The sequence below is a fragment of the Ambystoma mexicanum genome, chromosome 8, assembly GCF_040938575.1.
Source record: "Ambystoma mexicanum isolate Mex_15411 chromosome 8, UKY_AmexF1_1, whole genome shotgun sequence".
In the NCBI taxonomy this organism is placed as follows: domain Eukaryota; kingdom Metazoa; phylum Chordata; class Amphibia; order Caudata; family Ambystomatidae; genus Ambystoma; species Ambystoma mexicanum.
The window spans coordinates 543,491,111-543,507,119 of record NC_090929.1 but is presented as its reverse complement, the minus strand read 5'-3'; the positions used below and the strand labels follow the sequence as shown (position 1 = coordinate 543,507,119).

At 40.4% G+C, this 16,009-nt stretch overlaps 1 protein-coding gene across 4 annotated transcripts in view; it reads left to right on the top strand.

The window, feature by feature from the left end:
- The window catches only part of C8H1orf174 (chromosome 8 C1orf174 homolog), a 342,838-nt gene that overhangs the window by 289,706 nt on the left and 37,123 nt on the right, over positions 1-16,009 (top strand). Inside the window, exon 5 of one of the 4 annotated variants that reach the window (XM_069610260.1) lies at positions 7,204-7,493. The exons of the other annotated variants lie outside the window; for them this stretch is intronic. The gene's annotated coding sequence lies outside the window, so the exon portion shown is untranslated. Of the gene's footprint in view, positions 1-7,203; positions 7,494-16,009 lie in introns of those variants that run through there. 4 annotated transcript variants of the gene reach the window in all.

Genomic DNA, 16,009 nt, shown 5'->3' with positions numbered 1-16,009 from the left:
CAAGATGCATCAGGAGCACTTCACGATGATCCTAGTTGCTCCAATGTGGGCACGGCAGCCTTGGTAGTGTCACCTTCTCAAAATGTATGTCTGCCATGCATGGAAATTTTGAAGGAGACATGTGAACCAAACACTGTGCTTATTTACAAATGGAAAGGATTTGTCATATGATGTAAAAAGTCAAATGTCAAACTGTACATAATCGCATATAGTGCACAGTCTACTTCACCTGTTAGACTCAGGCCTTGTCTTTAATTCATTTTAAAGCAGTGCTGTCTGCATATAAAGCATCATAAAGCAATGTTTATTGGTGGAAGATTCCAGCTGTTAAAGAATTCAAGGCTGGCATTACAAGGCTTTATCCTCCTATTGTAAATCCACCTCCTGGGTGTGATTTAAATGCTTAGATGTACATGCTTTTCATAGGCCGACATCTAGTGGTTGGTGCAGAGTATTTCATGACTTATTTTCGATTTTGAAAAAGGGATGTCTGCAGGGAATGTATGTAATACCATGCCTAATGTGATGTGTGCAGTATCCGTGATCCTTCACGCGTCGATCATCAGATTATGTTGTTTCTTGGCTGAGGTTGCATGTAGTATATAGTGAATAATACATGTGGAAACAAGCTGACTGTTCGCTCTCCTCCCCTTTTTGGGGGTAGAAGGTGACACGTGAATCTAAGCAGATGCAAGCATTAAAGTGAAAAACCTTAGTTGAAGAGATGTTGAGGGGAAAATGTAATGCAACAAAACCCTTAACTTGGCGCCCACTGTTGCACAGCGTATTACCACAATGATCACATCACTGGTGGCATCACTAATTACATCATACATGACATCACTCATGACTTCACTGATATCACTGGAATCATTAATTACATTTTGAAATATCATTGACTTTTATTTGGCTTTATAACCATAAAGTGTAGACACATCAAAAACAATTCATATCAAATGGAATTTCATGGAGTTACAATTCTCAAGATACAAATTATTAGTTTTAGAAATATAAATAAAAGTCCATAATTCACATATCATTTACAAAAATTAAAAAAGAGGGACAAAACTATATAACGGGTTTCCAGAATAATAATTTGGGAGCGCAAACTCGCAGCCTCACAATTCCAACAGAAATTATGCCATTTTCACACAGACCGTTATCGAGATCATCTTGTAACAGTTTCTCTCCATTTCTCAGTCCTTTTACTCTATATACCTAGGCCCTATGTATATAAAGGGCAGTTGCGAATACTATATGGGGCATTACCGAATATTTACATAGATTCATTGCATCCTGTGTTGTGCGACTGCCTTTAGCTTTGAAAATTGGCTGCAGATAAAAACTGACTTTATTAAACATTTCACAAGTTGGGAGGAAACGGGGAAACGTTCTCCCTTCACCCCACATAGCAGGCTGTCCCCTTTCTCATCACTGCACCGTGATTTTCTGAATGACGCCTATGGCAATATTCCTAATCTAAATCGAACATGCATTGCTCTTTCAAATGTGGTTTAATTTGTAGTATAGTAATATACCTTTCATCAGCTTGACCGCTGTAAACTACGCCCTACCGGATGCCTCACCCTTCTGGGTGGTCCGTGCTAGTGGAAGTCCCTCCCTACGGGATGTCCCGGTGCTGTAGTGACGTCATGTGATGTGTTCCGGAAGTGCAGCCCTAGCAAAGGGCATTTCCCGGCAGTGATGTCTTGGGGTGAGCCATGATTTTGGGGGCTAGGCGTGGCCCAGCAGGGGTTGTGACATCACGGCAGTGTCCCTGAAGTTTCCCCTAGCGTCTAACCTAGTAGTGACATCATGGGTGTTCCCCGGAAGTTGTGTGGGGGTTGGGAGGCCTAGGCTGCGGGTAAAGGTGTTGTAACCGGAAGGTGCCCCTGTAGGGTGTGTGTGAAGGGTGTGACTGGCCCCTGTAGTAATTGGTGTGGAGAGAAGGCGGGAAGGTCATAGAGGGGTGTTGGACCCTCCCAGGTCAGTGCAAGACCCAGGAAGTGGAGGTAAGGCCCAGTGTTCTGAGAGATGATGTAGGTATGAAGTTGTGATGTCAGGGTGTCGGGCCTTGGGGCATTGTGGGGATGATGTAGTTATGCTCCCTCCCATAGAGGCGGAGTGAGGTGTGTGTATATATAGAGGAGTAGTTCTGGAGAGAGTTACACAGCGCTCCCGTAGACTGGCTGTACTAGTTGCATAATGCTAGCAATACCCTGAATCATGAAGTGTTACAGCTACTACTCTAAGAATCTCTATGGGAATGACGCCTGCAACACTGCTAAAAGGTCTGGCAGTACTAGAAGTCCGAAAACAATTGCTGTAGCTGATGAGGAATCGCGATGCCCCGCTGGTAGTGGGATGGAGTATGAGTATGATTATGAGGATGAGTTGAGCCAGGGCATTTTTTTAATGAATCTTGGTGAGATTACGACTCCTGATTCCTACCCTTTCAAAGCTGCTGATGAAGGTTGTGATGGTGTAGACGGGTATAATGGATGCAGACTATACCGAGGCCGATCTGAAGGCTATGGACGAATCTATGGAGACTCTTGAAGAGCCCTTGTGAGACCTGGGCATTCTGGAGGAGCGGTTTCCAGAGGCGACCATGACCCCAGAGCTAGAAACAAATCCTGATGAAGATAGTCTGTTTATGGAGCCATCTGATGCTGTGAAGGATGCCGCTGCTGCTATGGAGGCGGAAACGGAGAGACCTGTCCTCTGCGATCTGGTATGTAGGAAAAGTGTGTGTGTGTGTGTGTCTGTGTGAAAGATGTGTAAAAATACATATTGAATTGTTAAACTTCTTTCTTTCTTGGATTGCAGAAAACAGTGAAAAACTTGACGGCGCTGAAAGTCAGAGTTCTTCATTCAATATTGTCAATTTTTACTGTGTGTTGTTCAAAAATGATCGCAAGTCCAGCAACACAAGCCTGTAATAAGTGTAAGAAGTGTGTCTGTTAAAACGCTTTGCAAGTTCTGAAGAAGAAGAAGAAGCGGAAACTATGACTTTTTTGGAAACCTCAACTGTTCAGGCTTTTGCGGCCTGTGTAGTGAAAGTATGCTTGAAGCGTGATTATTACTGATGGTGCTATGGACATAAATGCAATGACCCGCAACAGGATGCTCATGACTGTTTACTTCCGAATTATCACGCTAGAGCAATACGTCGGATATGTTTTATGTAGAATTCATATAAAGCTTTTCAGTTGCTTAAAGCTGTCTATAAAGGCATGGGCATGTGCGTACATGCTACTGTGGAGAGTCTTTTATCAAAAACATGGATAGAAATATACCATTGTCGCAATCCTGAGAAAAAATTGAGATCTTTACAAATGGCTGGTCCTGTGGTTTTTAGAAACAGGGTTACCCTGTTTAATGGATAAAGGTTTTTGTGACCTATACACTTTTGGGAATCCCCTCAAGCCTTGTGCAGCATGCCGGAAACTGTTTTAAAGAGAGAAGAAATATCAAGAGTTTGCTCCTTATGTGTGTATATTTGTTTCTAGGAAAACATTTCTGAAGGGCCAGCAAGGTGTGTGGATTGTAAACTGAAACCTGGGCTTGTATGAGTGGAAAAACTGTTATACGCTATGCTGAAAGAGCGGATATCGGAAATCGCCGCAGATACCCTGAAATATCTAAAGATACCTACACCCCGAGCCGTTTTGTAAAAGTCTGATGTGTATAGGTAACATATGTACCAACACCTGGCTACCTGTATATGATGGATACTGGCATTTGTACAAATATGATATGGGTTCTCTATACTTACACCCTAGAGTGGTATTACAACAACTTCTGGAGCAATTGTATGAACATTACTTTAGCATTAAAGGATACGTTTTACAGGACAGAGAATTGTATGAACTTTTAAATGCCTCAAGTGTTTTACCATACAGAGTTATATGCGGGGGGAATGGGAGATTTTGTATAATGCCATTTATAATGCTGCAGAAAAAATATCACAAAGGGCAACATGTCAGACGCTATGTATAAGAGCTGTAATAAAATCGTCTTTCACCCATAACGTCTGTTTATTTTTTGAAGTGCTTGAGCGTTCAACAGCTCTCATTGAAGCATGCATCAAAGCTGCCCAGGGGCATTGTGGCGCTGTTACTTGTAGGGGAACTTAGTTACAGGTACAGGTTGTGCCATGAGTTACAGTAAGGCACGATCCTGTGTTAAGCGATAAGGAGTATCATACACCATAATACATCATACACCATAGTACATCATGCATGTTAGTCATGAGAGTTTACGTATACACAAAGGAGGAAGAGTGTAAACCTTAGTCTATTAGATTGCTCACCTGTCTGAGAGGAGATGATTAATGGTCACCCATACCTTCCTGACAATAATGGACTAGGATTGTAACACAAATTTAACATTAGATCTTTTTAATTTTCATATATTCAAAATTCAATAAAACATTGTTAGAACAACTTGTTTAAAAACACTTTGTGCCGCCCAAGATTATGATCCACATGGTGGGTATAGCACCAATCTACTGGGAAAATTATACCACAAACAATTTACAACATCAAAGATTTCACAGACACATAACATTTAACATCCGCTAAACATTTACACGTGTCGATTATCAACATATCCCGACATGTTTCTGTTCTTCAAGCTTCCAAATGCTAGAACTTTCTTCAGGGGAGAACCTTATTTCAAAAGTTTTCACCACCATGTGATCCTGAGTAACCTGGTGCGATAATCCAAGCAGGGAGTCACCTGCAAATGACATCCAAACAACAAGCATCAAACAGTAAGCCATGAAGATTATCTTTATCCAAAGAGCCCGTCTAGCCCGCACAAGTGCTGCCCAAAGTAAGGGCTTACCGAGGAAAACCACAAAATTGAGTCTTCCCCTAAAAACCACTAGCTACTATACCTCTGAGTGTTGGTGAGTAGCGCTAGGGACGCCGTCCCATCAAATAGCATCAAAACTTCTTGTATCAAGTTTTCTTTTAGTCACTGGGCACTCCAAATCGCCCTTCTGGATTTACGACCTGCATATCAAGTTTAAAACAAACATTACATATAGTAACTACCATCGTTGCACCAACTGAAATAACAAAACTACTACAGGAAACCACACCATGTGCTCCGAAAATGCCATCTTTGAGAGATGTGCGCCACATATTGACAACCACTTTGTGAAAGCACCCGTGTATGCACCATCACCCATAGAGATACACATATATTACCTCTAGTCTTTACTATGCCACCCAGTTCTTAATGTCTACATACGGAGACCGCAAAGGAGTCCAGCATAACCTTAAACTGAAACATGGAGGCAAAAGGGAAAAAGGAAACCATTCCCATCAGCCGTAGTCCACATACAAAAGACCTAATTGTCCAAGTAGCATCAAATCAAACAACGCCTGCACAGGTATACTCGGCACATGCCCCTTACCTAGCACGTGGGACGTGAGCTTGCTTAAAGTCTCAGGTACCGCTCAATACACGTGAAATGTGTCCAAATACACTTCTAAGTAACACGGAAAAGCTCGCTTAACCATCGCTATACCCGTCGAGACTAATGTCCCTAAGCTACGTTGCGTCGTCTTCGCGCCGACGTACAAACGTTTCCAAAGCAGACACTAAGATAGGACTAAAAGACACTTGCGTGAGGAGCAAGCAACACAAACAAAGGACTCTCGTTGTCCACACTTATCTTTCACAGCGTCAGGCACCGAAAAAACACTTCAGAGGACCCAGACTGCCTCTTCCTAGATCTTGTTCACATGATGGTGAAAAAAGTGTAACCACAACTAGAAGGGTATAAATGTGTGATAAGAAGGATATGGATAGAGTACAGCATCCAGACAACAGTGTGTGTGTGTTAACACATGGTGAACAGTTATAGATGTAAAACTTCGAAGGAACCCAACATGCGGCATCTTACTACATCCTAGTCACATGGTGGTGAAAAGTATTAGAGCAGCAATCATAATGACATGTCTGTGTATACATTGTAATTCCAAACGAATATTTAATCACAGAATGTGCAGTTATCGATGTCAAAAATTCAGTAAACCTGGACCACATGGAAATTAGACATACTTATTCTGTCCACTTGAAAACGTTAGTATGAGAACAGCAGAATAATACAAGTTCTATAAAAAAAATGTCAGATTAATCAAACGTTTGACAGATGTACATGGTGCCACTCTACCTCCTCATTAAGCCCTTTAATGTGGCTCTGGCATTCGAATATCATCTTCTGTTCAAAGGTAGAAAGTCTCCTGTCTGTCTCTTGTTTGTTTGAACCATGGATTTTTTTGAGAATAACCCATCTTAGGTCCTCATGTGTATGTCCCTTCTCTAGAAAGTGCTTAACCATCGGAGCTGCAATAACTTTATTTTTAATGCAGGTTCGATGCTCTGTCATTCTGGTCTTACACTTCCTATTGGTTTTACCAATATATTGTAGCTTACATGGACATGTAATTAAATACACAACATTTTCAGAATTACAATTCGCCATTTCATTAAGAAACCATACGTTTGAAGTATTCAACTGTATTTGTTTGGTCTCTGCTGTATATTTACACATTAAGCAATTACCACATGGAAAATGTCCTTTCACAATAGGTAGTCCCCACAAGGTGGTTTGTCTAGGTACCACAGGTTGCTTGACAGTAATATCATTTCTGATTTTCTTAAAGGCTACAATAGGCGGGGGGTAGACCCATCTTTGTAAACTTTATTACATGCTTTTATAACAATGCTCTTAATCTTATAAGACAGGTTTGAGAAGGTATTGACAAACACAATACTCTTTTTTTTTTTTTTTTTTTTTTTTTTTTTTTTGTCCTTTCTTTTCCAATAACGCTTCACGGTTATTATTAAAAGCTCTCTTAGATGATTGTTTGATTAACTTAGCCGGATACCCCTTGCTCAGGAGTCTGTCAGAGAGCTTAGAAGCGCTATCAATGAAGTCCTCTTTTCTACTGCTATTCCTTTTTAATCTCAGAAATTGACCAAAGGGGAGGTTGGCTTTGATGTGATTAGCATGATGACTGTTAAAGTGCAAAAGTGCATTTTTATCGGTGCCTTTACTGTATGGTTTGACCTTCAAAACTCCACCATAATGAAAAATGGTGATGTCCAGGAAGACTGGCTCTTTGGATAATGATAATATCATGGCTTACTGTTTGATGCTTGTTGTTTGGATGTCATTTGCAGGTGACTCCCTGCTTGGATTATCGCTCCAGGTTACTCAGGATCACATGGTGGTGAAAACTTATGAAATAAGGTTCTCCCCTGAAGAAAGTCCTAGCATTTGGAAGCTTGAAGAACAGAAACATGTCGGGATATGTTGATAATCGACACGTTGTGTAAATGTTTAGGGGATGTTAAATGTTGTGTCTGTGAAATCTTTGATGTTGTAAATTGTTTGTGGTATAATTTTCCCAGTTGATTGGTGCTATACCCACCATGTGGGTCATAATCTTGGGTGGCAGAAAGATTTTTTAAACAAGTTGTTCTAACAATGTTTTATTTAATTTTGAATATATGAAAATTAAAAATCTAATGTTAAATTTGTGTTACAATCCTAGTCCATTATTGTCAGGACTTAAAGGTATGGATGACCATTAATCATCTCCTCTCAGACAGATGAGCAATCTAATAGACTAAGGTTTTACACTCTTCCTCCTTTGTGTATACGTATTTATGGTCTGCCTCGAACTGTGGAGTTTGATTTTGAACGGGGTACAGCGATCTTATGTATAATGATGTATTGAGAGGCTTGTGGTAGTCTTGAAGATTTGTAATTTTCTGGTGTTTTACACTGCATTTTCTTGTTGTTCAGTGGTGGTGTTTCCTCTAAACCTTTTGTGTTTTTTTTTGTTCTATCACTATGGCAGAATCCTCAGAGAAATGTCTTGCATACAGTGAGGAACAGGTTAAAAAATTGCTAGATTCCTTGTCCATTCTATCAGAGAACAGTGATGGTACTTTAGGTAAAAATAGTGATCAATGGGACGAACTGTCACAACTTGGAAAACGTTTGATCCGCACCGAACTACATGGTGCCATTATGTTAGACTATTACAAAAACCAAGCTCTACCCCAAGGATTTGTCAGAAATGAGCCTAGATTGTTTTTAGACAATTCTGATTTTAAAGTGAAATGGAGCTATATCGCCAACAAATGTGGCCGTGATTGGCTGGTTTTGATCATAGCTACAGCTACAGAGGTTTTGAAACAAGTAGTAATTGACATCACTAATTTACAAGAAACTATAAAAAAAAAAGATCTAGATTTGGAAACTTTCAAAACCAAATTGGAACAACCTATGAAAGAACTTGTAGATTTTAAGAATGATACTATTCAGGAACGTGTAAAAAGAATGAAAAAAGATTTGCAAAGTTATAGCCATGAGAACATCTTTCCCTACACAGTTGAGGGCTATAAATTCGCTAATGTTTTTCAAGGACCAACTAATTCTAATAAGAAAAGGATACATTTTCGCAATACCTCATATAGCTCTAGCGATGACAGTACAGGTTCTGGCATTTCAGCCAATCAATCAGCCCCAGGGAGGGGCAGAGGACAACGTTTTCCTAACCGTCAGAGACAAGGACGTCCTTTTTTAGGACAAGGACCCGGCCGTGGAGACTGGGGCAACCAAATACAAACACGCAGCAGAGCCAGGAATCGGTGGTAGTGAATCTTTCTAACCATTCCCTCAGCTATAGTGAAGAAAAGGTACTAAATATGGGCCTTAATTTTGTTACGACTAAATATCATGACCCTTTTGAATTTAGATCTGAATTTCAGGTCTTTATGCGTAAATTACATCTGAATGGATTTTTTGATTCAGGGAATGAGTATATCAATCTCAACCGCACTGGCCTGAGGAACAAATCCACCTTTAATGCTCCGTCCTCAAGTTACACGGCAGAGTCCCTTGTCTCTGAAAAACAGGTCTTGTCAGATCTTTACCAGCTGGGACAAGGAATCCCTCATCACTCTAACTTTAGCACCATACAACGCACAGTAATATCCAAGTTAGCCAAAGACCATGACATTATCGTGAGGCAGGCGGATAAAGGGGGAGCCATTGTTCTCTTAAATCGCTCTGACTATGTGAAAGAATGTTTTCAGGTTGTTGAGTGATGATACAAGTTATTGTCGCATTCCCAATGATCTGACCAAAGAAATCGTGGATATCATAAAATCCAAGGTATCAAGGGCCCTTGAAATGGAAATGATTAGCAAACAAGAACATGATTATCTTATCTGTGATCAAGGTAGAGTGCCTGTGTTTTATATCCTGCCTAAAATCCACAAAGGTTTGGAAAATACCCCTGGAAGACCTATTGTGTCAGGAGTCTATACTTGAACCACTCTCCAAATTTGTGGATTTCTATTTAAGACCGTTTGTCCTGAAGATGGATAGTTACCTCAGGGACACCACAGAGGTGATCAGTAAGATAGAAAATCTGCCTTTTATTAGGGGCAAAACTTTACTGATCGGTCTTGACATCCAGTCTTTGTATACTGTGATTCCACAGAGAGCCACTTTAGCTGTTATTGAAGACCTTTTGACTAACAGGGCAGATGGACATCCAGTTAGCAACAGTTTCATTTTATGGTGTGCAGAGTTTGCCCTCACAAAAAAAAGTTTACATTTCAAGGCGACTTTTACAAACAGGTAGAAGGTACGGCTATGGGTGCCGCCATGGCACCAAACCTAGCGAATCTGTATGTTGAATATTTTGAAAAAAGGTTTGTGTACACAGATAATCCATTCAAAATCAAGGTGTTGAAGTGGTATCGCTACATAGACGATATTTTTGTGTTGTGGCAAGGGACCAAGGAAGAGGCTGATTTCTTTGTTGATTGGCTGAATCTATGTGATCCCTTTCTCAAATTCACACGTGAAATTAATGAAGATGCAATTAACTTCCTGGACATCACCATTTTTCATCATGGTGGAGTTTTGAAGGTCAAATCATACAGTAAAGGCACAGATAAAAATGCACTTTTGCACTTTAACAGTCATCATGCTAATCACATCAAAGCCAACCTCCCCTTTGGTCAATTTCAGAGATTAAAAAGGAATAGCAGTAGAAAAGAGGACCTCATTGATAGCGCTTCTAAGCTCTCTGACAGACTCCTGAGCAAGGGGTATCCGGCTAAGTTAATCAAACAATCATCTAAGAGAGCTTTTAATAATAACCGTGAAGCGTTATTGGAAAAGAAAGAAAGGACAAAAAAGAGTATTGTTTGTCAATACCTTCTGAAACCTGTTTTATAAGATTAAGAGCATTGTTAAAAAAAGCATGGAATAAAGTTTACAGAGATGGGTCTACCCCCCCGCCTATTGTAGCCTTTAAGAGAAGTGAAAATATAAGGAACATGCTTATCAGAAATTATATTACTGTCAAGCAACCTGTGGGGACTACCTATTGTGAAAGGACATTTTCCATGTGGTAATTGCTTAATGTGTAAATATACAGCAGAGACCAAACAAATACAGTTGAATACTTCAAAAGTATGGTTTCTTAATGAAATGGCGAATTGTAATTCTGAAAATGTGTATTTAATTACATGTCCATGTAAGCTACAATATATTGGTAAAACCAATAGGAAGTGTAAAACCAGAATGACAGAGCATCGAAGCTGCATTAAAAATAAAGTTATTGCGGCTCCGATGGTTAAGCACTTTCTAGAGAAAGGACATACACATGAGGACCTAAGATGGGTTATTCTCAAAGAAATCCATGGTTCAAACAAACAAGAGACAGACTGGAGACTTTCCACCTTTGAACAGAATATGATATTCGAATGCCAGAGCCACATTAAAGGGCTTAATGAGGAGGTAGAGTGGCACAATGTACATCTGTCAAACGTTTTATTAATCTGACATTTTTTTATTGTTATTTTTTATTGTTCTCATGCTGTGCAAACGTTTTCAAGTGGACAGAATAAGTATGTCTAATTTCCATGTGGTCCAGGTTTACTGAATTTTTGACATCCATAACTGCACATTCTGTGATTAAATATTCGTTTGAAATTACAATGTATACACAGACATGTCATTATGATTGTTGCTCTAATACTTTTCACCACCATGTGACTAGGATGTAGTAAGATGCCGCATGTTGGGTTCCTTCGAAGTTTTACATCTATAACTGTTCACCGTGTGTTAACACACACTGTTGTCTGGATGCAGTACTCTATCCATGTCCTTCTTATCGCACATTTATACCTTTCTAGTTGTGGTTACACTTTTTTCACCATCATGTGAACAAGATCTAGGAAGAGGCCGTCTGGCTCCTCTGAAGTGTTTTTAGGTGCCTGACGCTGTGAAAGATAAGTGTGGACAGCGAGAGTCCTTTGTTTGTGTTGCTTGCTCCCCACGCAAGTGTCTTTTAGTCATAACTTAGTGTCTGCTTTGGAAACGTTTGTACGTCGGCGTGAAGACGATGTAACGTAGCTTACGGACATTAGTCTCGACATGTATAGCGATGGTTAAGCAAGCTTTTCCGTGTTACTTAGAAGTGCATTTGGACACATTTCACGTGTATTGAGCGGTACCTGAGACTTTAAGCAAGCTCACGTCCCACGTGCTAGGTAAGGGGCACGTGCTGAGTATACCTGTGTAGGCGTTGTTTGATTTGTTGCTACTTGGACAATTATGTCTTTTGTATGTGGACTACGGCTGATGGGAATGGTTTCCTTTTCCCCTTTTGCCTCCATGTTTCAGTTTAAGTTTATGCTGAACTCCTTTGCGGTCTCCCGTATGTAGACATTAAGAACTGGGTGCCATAGTAAAGACTAGAGGTAATATATGTGTATCTCTATGGGTGATGGTGCATACATGGGTGCTTTCACAAAGTGGGTGTCAATATGTGGCGCACATCTCTCAAAGATGGCATTTTAGGAGCACATGGTGTGGTTTCCTGTAGTAGTTTTGTCATTTCAGTTGGTGCAACGGTGGTAGTTACTATATGTAATGTTTGTTTTAAACTTGATATGCAGGTCGTAAATCCAGAAGGGCAATTTGGAGTGCCCAGTGACTAAAAGAAAACTTGATACAAGAAGTTTTGATGCTATTTGATGGGACGGCGTCCCTAGCGCTACTCGCTAACACTCATAGAGGTATAGTAGCTAGTGGTTTTTAGGGGAAGACTCAATTTTGTGGTTTTCCTCGGTAAACCCTTACTTTGGGCAGCACTTGTGCGGTCTAGACGGGCTCTTTGGATAATGATAATTTCATGGCTTACTGTTTGATGCTTGTTGTTTGGATGTCATTTGCAGGTGACTCCCTGCTTGGATTATCGCTCCAGGTTACTCAGGATCACATGGTGGTGAAAACCTATGAAATAAGGTTCTCCCCTGAAGAAAGTTCTAGCATTTGGAAGCTTGAAGAACAGAAACATGTTGGGATATGTTGATGATCGACACGTGTAAATGTTTAGCGGATGTTAAATGTTGTGTCTGTAAAATCTTTGTTGTAAATTGTTTATGGTATAATTTTCCCAGTAGATTGGTGCTATACCCACCATGTGGGTCATAATCTTGGGCGGCACAAAGTGTTTTTAAACAAGTTGTTCTAACAATGTTTCATTGAATTTTGAATATATGAAAATTAAAAAGATCTAATGTTAAATTTGTGTTACAATCCTAGTCCATTATTGTCAGGACTTGAAGGTATGGGTGACCATTAATCATCTCCTCTCAGACTGATGAGCAATCTAATAGATTAAGGTTTTACAATCTTCCTCCTTTGTGTATACGTATTTATGGTCTGCCTCGAACTGTGGAGTTAGATTTTGCACAGGGTACAACGATCTTATGTATAATGAAGTCATGAGAGTTTAAACATATGGGGTTGGTTAGGTGAACAAGGTAGTTTGCGGAAAGCAATTAATGAGGGTTCAGCTCGCAGAGAGGTGGGAAGGGTGTTCCAATGTAAAGCAGCAAGGTAGGGGAAGCTGGCGCCTTGATGAAAGCGACATTGGCAGTTATGGGGGTGTTGATGCTCTTTATAAACTACAACATGACAAACCATCACACGCAGAGCTGTTAAGGAATGTTTATCTGGTCAAGAGGCATATAGTCTTCATAAAAATGCTAGAAAACGTTCTAAAAGAACAACCGGACCACCAGTGGCAGTCTGATTTACTAGATATGCGCACCTATGAAAAGCAGATCGATGGGGTGCAGTACATCCTGACGGTTATTGATATCTTATCAAAATTTGACTTTGCCAAGGTTTTGAGGGATAAGACCGGATCAAGAGTGACGGCCGCTTTCAAACATGCTTTTAGAAAAGTCCGGATGCCTGTAAAATTACAAACGGATGCCGGCAAGGAATTTTTAAATAGGCCCTTCCAAAATGTTCTAAAACAACATAATGTGTATCATTTTATAACGTACAATGAGGGTAAGGCTTCTATTGTTGAACGTTTTAATAGAACCTTAAAATCTAAGCTTTGGAGATTTTTTACAGCAAACAATACACATCGTTATGTGGACGTATTACATCGTTTTATAGAGGTGTACAACGATATCTATCATCGATCTATAAAAATGGCTCAAAATTCTGTAACGCCTGAAATTCGGTGTGGAGAAACTTGTATGCCACCATGCTAGCGAAGGTGGTCAAGAAACCATACTTTCGCGTTGGGGACCATGTCAGTTTCCAAACTTAAAGGTGTGTTTACAAAGGGGTATCAGAAATCCTTTACCAATACATTTTTTTTATAGTGGCCAAAGTGTCTGCGAAAGAGGTGGTCTACATCTACCAGCTGGTTGATTATGATGGTGATGGTGTGAGCGGTCATTTTTACACTGAAGAGTTACAGAAGGTCACAAATGAGCCCCAGCGCTTTTAAAGGATTGAGAGAATTCTTCAGAGTAAAGGTAAAGGAAATAAGAAACAAAGTCTAGTAAAATGGGCAGGCTGGCTTGAGAAATTTAACTGTTGGGTCAACGCTTCATCTCCAAAGGATCTACAAAGCAAAGGCGCTCCCTGAGAAGATGGAAAGCAGCGTTTTTTATATCACCTTACCCAGTAACGCTTCTTTAGATACAGTCCCAACAATGGAATATGAAATTATTGTGTTAAAATGCCAAACCTGTTGATTTACAAGGATTGTGGGAAGCGGGTCTAGTGGAGATTCAATATCTCCATACATGGGACACTGTGGATAGAAGATGGGCCAAATTTACCATCAAGCGTGAAGGTCCTATTGAACTGTTACACGCCGGCTTTCCTCCTGGATTTTACGGCAGTATACAAGCTTTGCTAGAGGCGATCAGTAAGACCCGCAAACATTGAACGCTATTCGGATATACAGTAGTTTCTGGATAAGGCACAGAGAAGTATTTCTAAAATTGACAGATCTTACCACCGAGTTGATATGGACAGGGGAAACTTTTTAGAGTGTTGGAAACTGTTCAACATGTAAAAAAGTACAGAAGATTTGGACAGAACACGTGCTGATATTGATGGGGGCTTTTATAGCCTTATGATCTACAGTGATATAGTAGAATATCAAAGGGTTGGTGACTCCTACGCCCCCCCCTAATGAGAACAGCCCAGGTGAAGGGTGAAAATAATGGCATTGTTAATATACAATATATTAAACCTGATTATATACCGGTTTCTAAGAGTCATTTTGACACCATCAATTTACAGATAAGGGATGATCAGGGGCAGTTGGTCTCATTTAAACACGGGAAGGTCCTAGTGAAACTACACATGCGTCCTAGGAGAGAAAGACTATTAAAACATGGTATTCATGAAGAACTATGGGGAGCGGTACGTTTATTGGGATTATTACCATTGACAAGCTGGTTATGGCAATCAATCTTACTTTCAAGGGGCGCCCGTTATGTATGGAGCGGGTCTAGGAAGTATTTTTAGAAGCCTCTTTCGAAGGGCTATGCCATTTCTACGAAAGGGGTTTGAATTGGCCAAACCACACATCAAAACAGCAGTGATGCTACTGCTACGACCTCCATCGCAAATCGTTTTAACCAACCACCGCAAGAGGGTTCTGGTCTGGTTTATGTGGGGGGAAAAAAAACATTACACATATGGGGGCCTCCAGGACCGCATAAAAAACCAGAATCAGCAACAAAAACCGATCAGAAGAGAAAACTAACTTGCAAGAACAGATCGACCAAGAAAAATAAAACTAGCCCCTGCATCAATATTTTCTAAAAGATGGCATGCATCCATTGTGCGTCGGGGGAATGTGTCAAATCTGTACTGTTTACCTTACCCCGTACACAAGCCAGCATCGAAAACAGCTTTTTCATGGAAGTGGCTCCCTTTGCTGCACTATCTCCGCTTGCGTCTATAGAGTTTTACATATCAGGCTCAACAGAGATGTACCTGGAACTAATGACGCGTTACTTTACCTTACTTGTAAAATAACAAACGCTGATGGCTCAGCTATCCCCGCACCGGCTAAAGTTGCTACGATTGCTTATCCTGTGGCCACCCTCTTTAATCCGGTGGATATCACTCTAGGCGACCGCCTGATCACGCAGAGTGACATGTACGCATATAGGGCCTATAAAGAAAGCATTTTGAACTACAGCAATGACGCTTTGGACAGTCTGCTTACAGCAGGGCTTTTTTTATAAGGACACAGCCGGACATATGGAGGATTATACTCTAGATGGGGCTAACGCCGGATTTATAGAAAGAGCGGCACATGCAACAGGCAGCAGAAATTTTGATTTACTAGGCCGTTTACACTCTGATCTATTTTTTCAGGAGAAACTAATGGTGAATGGCGTTGATCTGAAAATTAAACTTTCTAGAAATAAAGATGCCTTTTGCCTACGTGGCTATTTTTAAAAACGGGGTCGTTATACAGTCTAAATCCTACAGCCCCAGTTTTAAACGTATTTGGGACTGGTCTTCATCAGCGGTTAACACTTGCGTAATAAAGGTTCTGTGATACTCTGTGACGATTATGATGGGGGTTTTACCCTGCTGGCTATTGATTTGAGACCC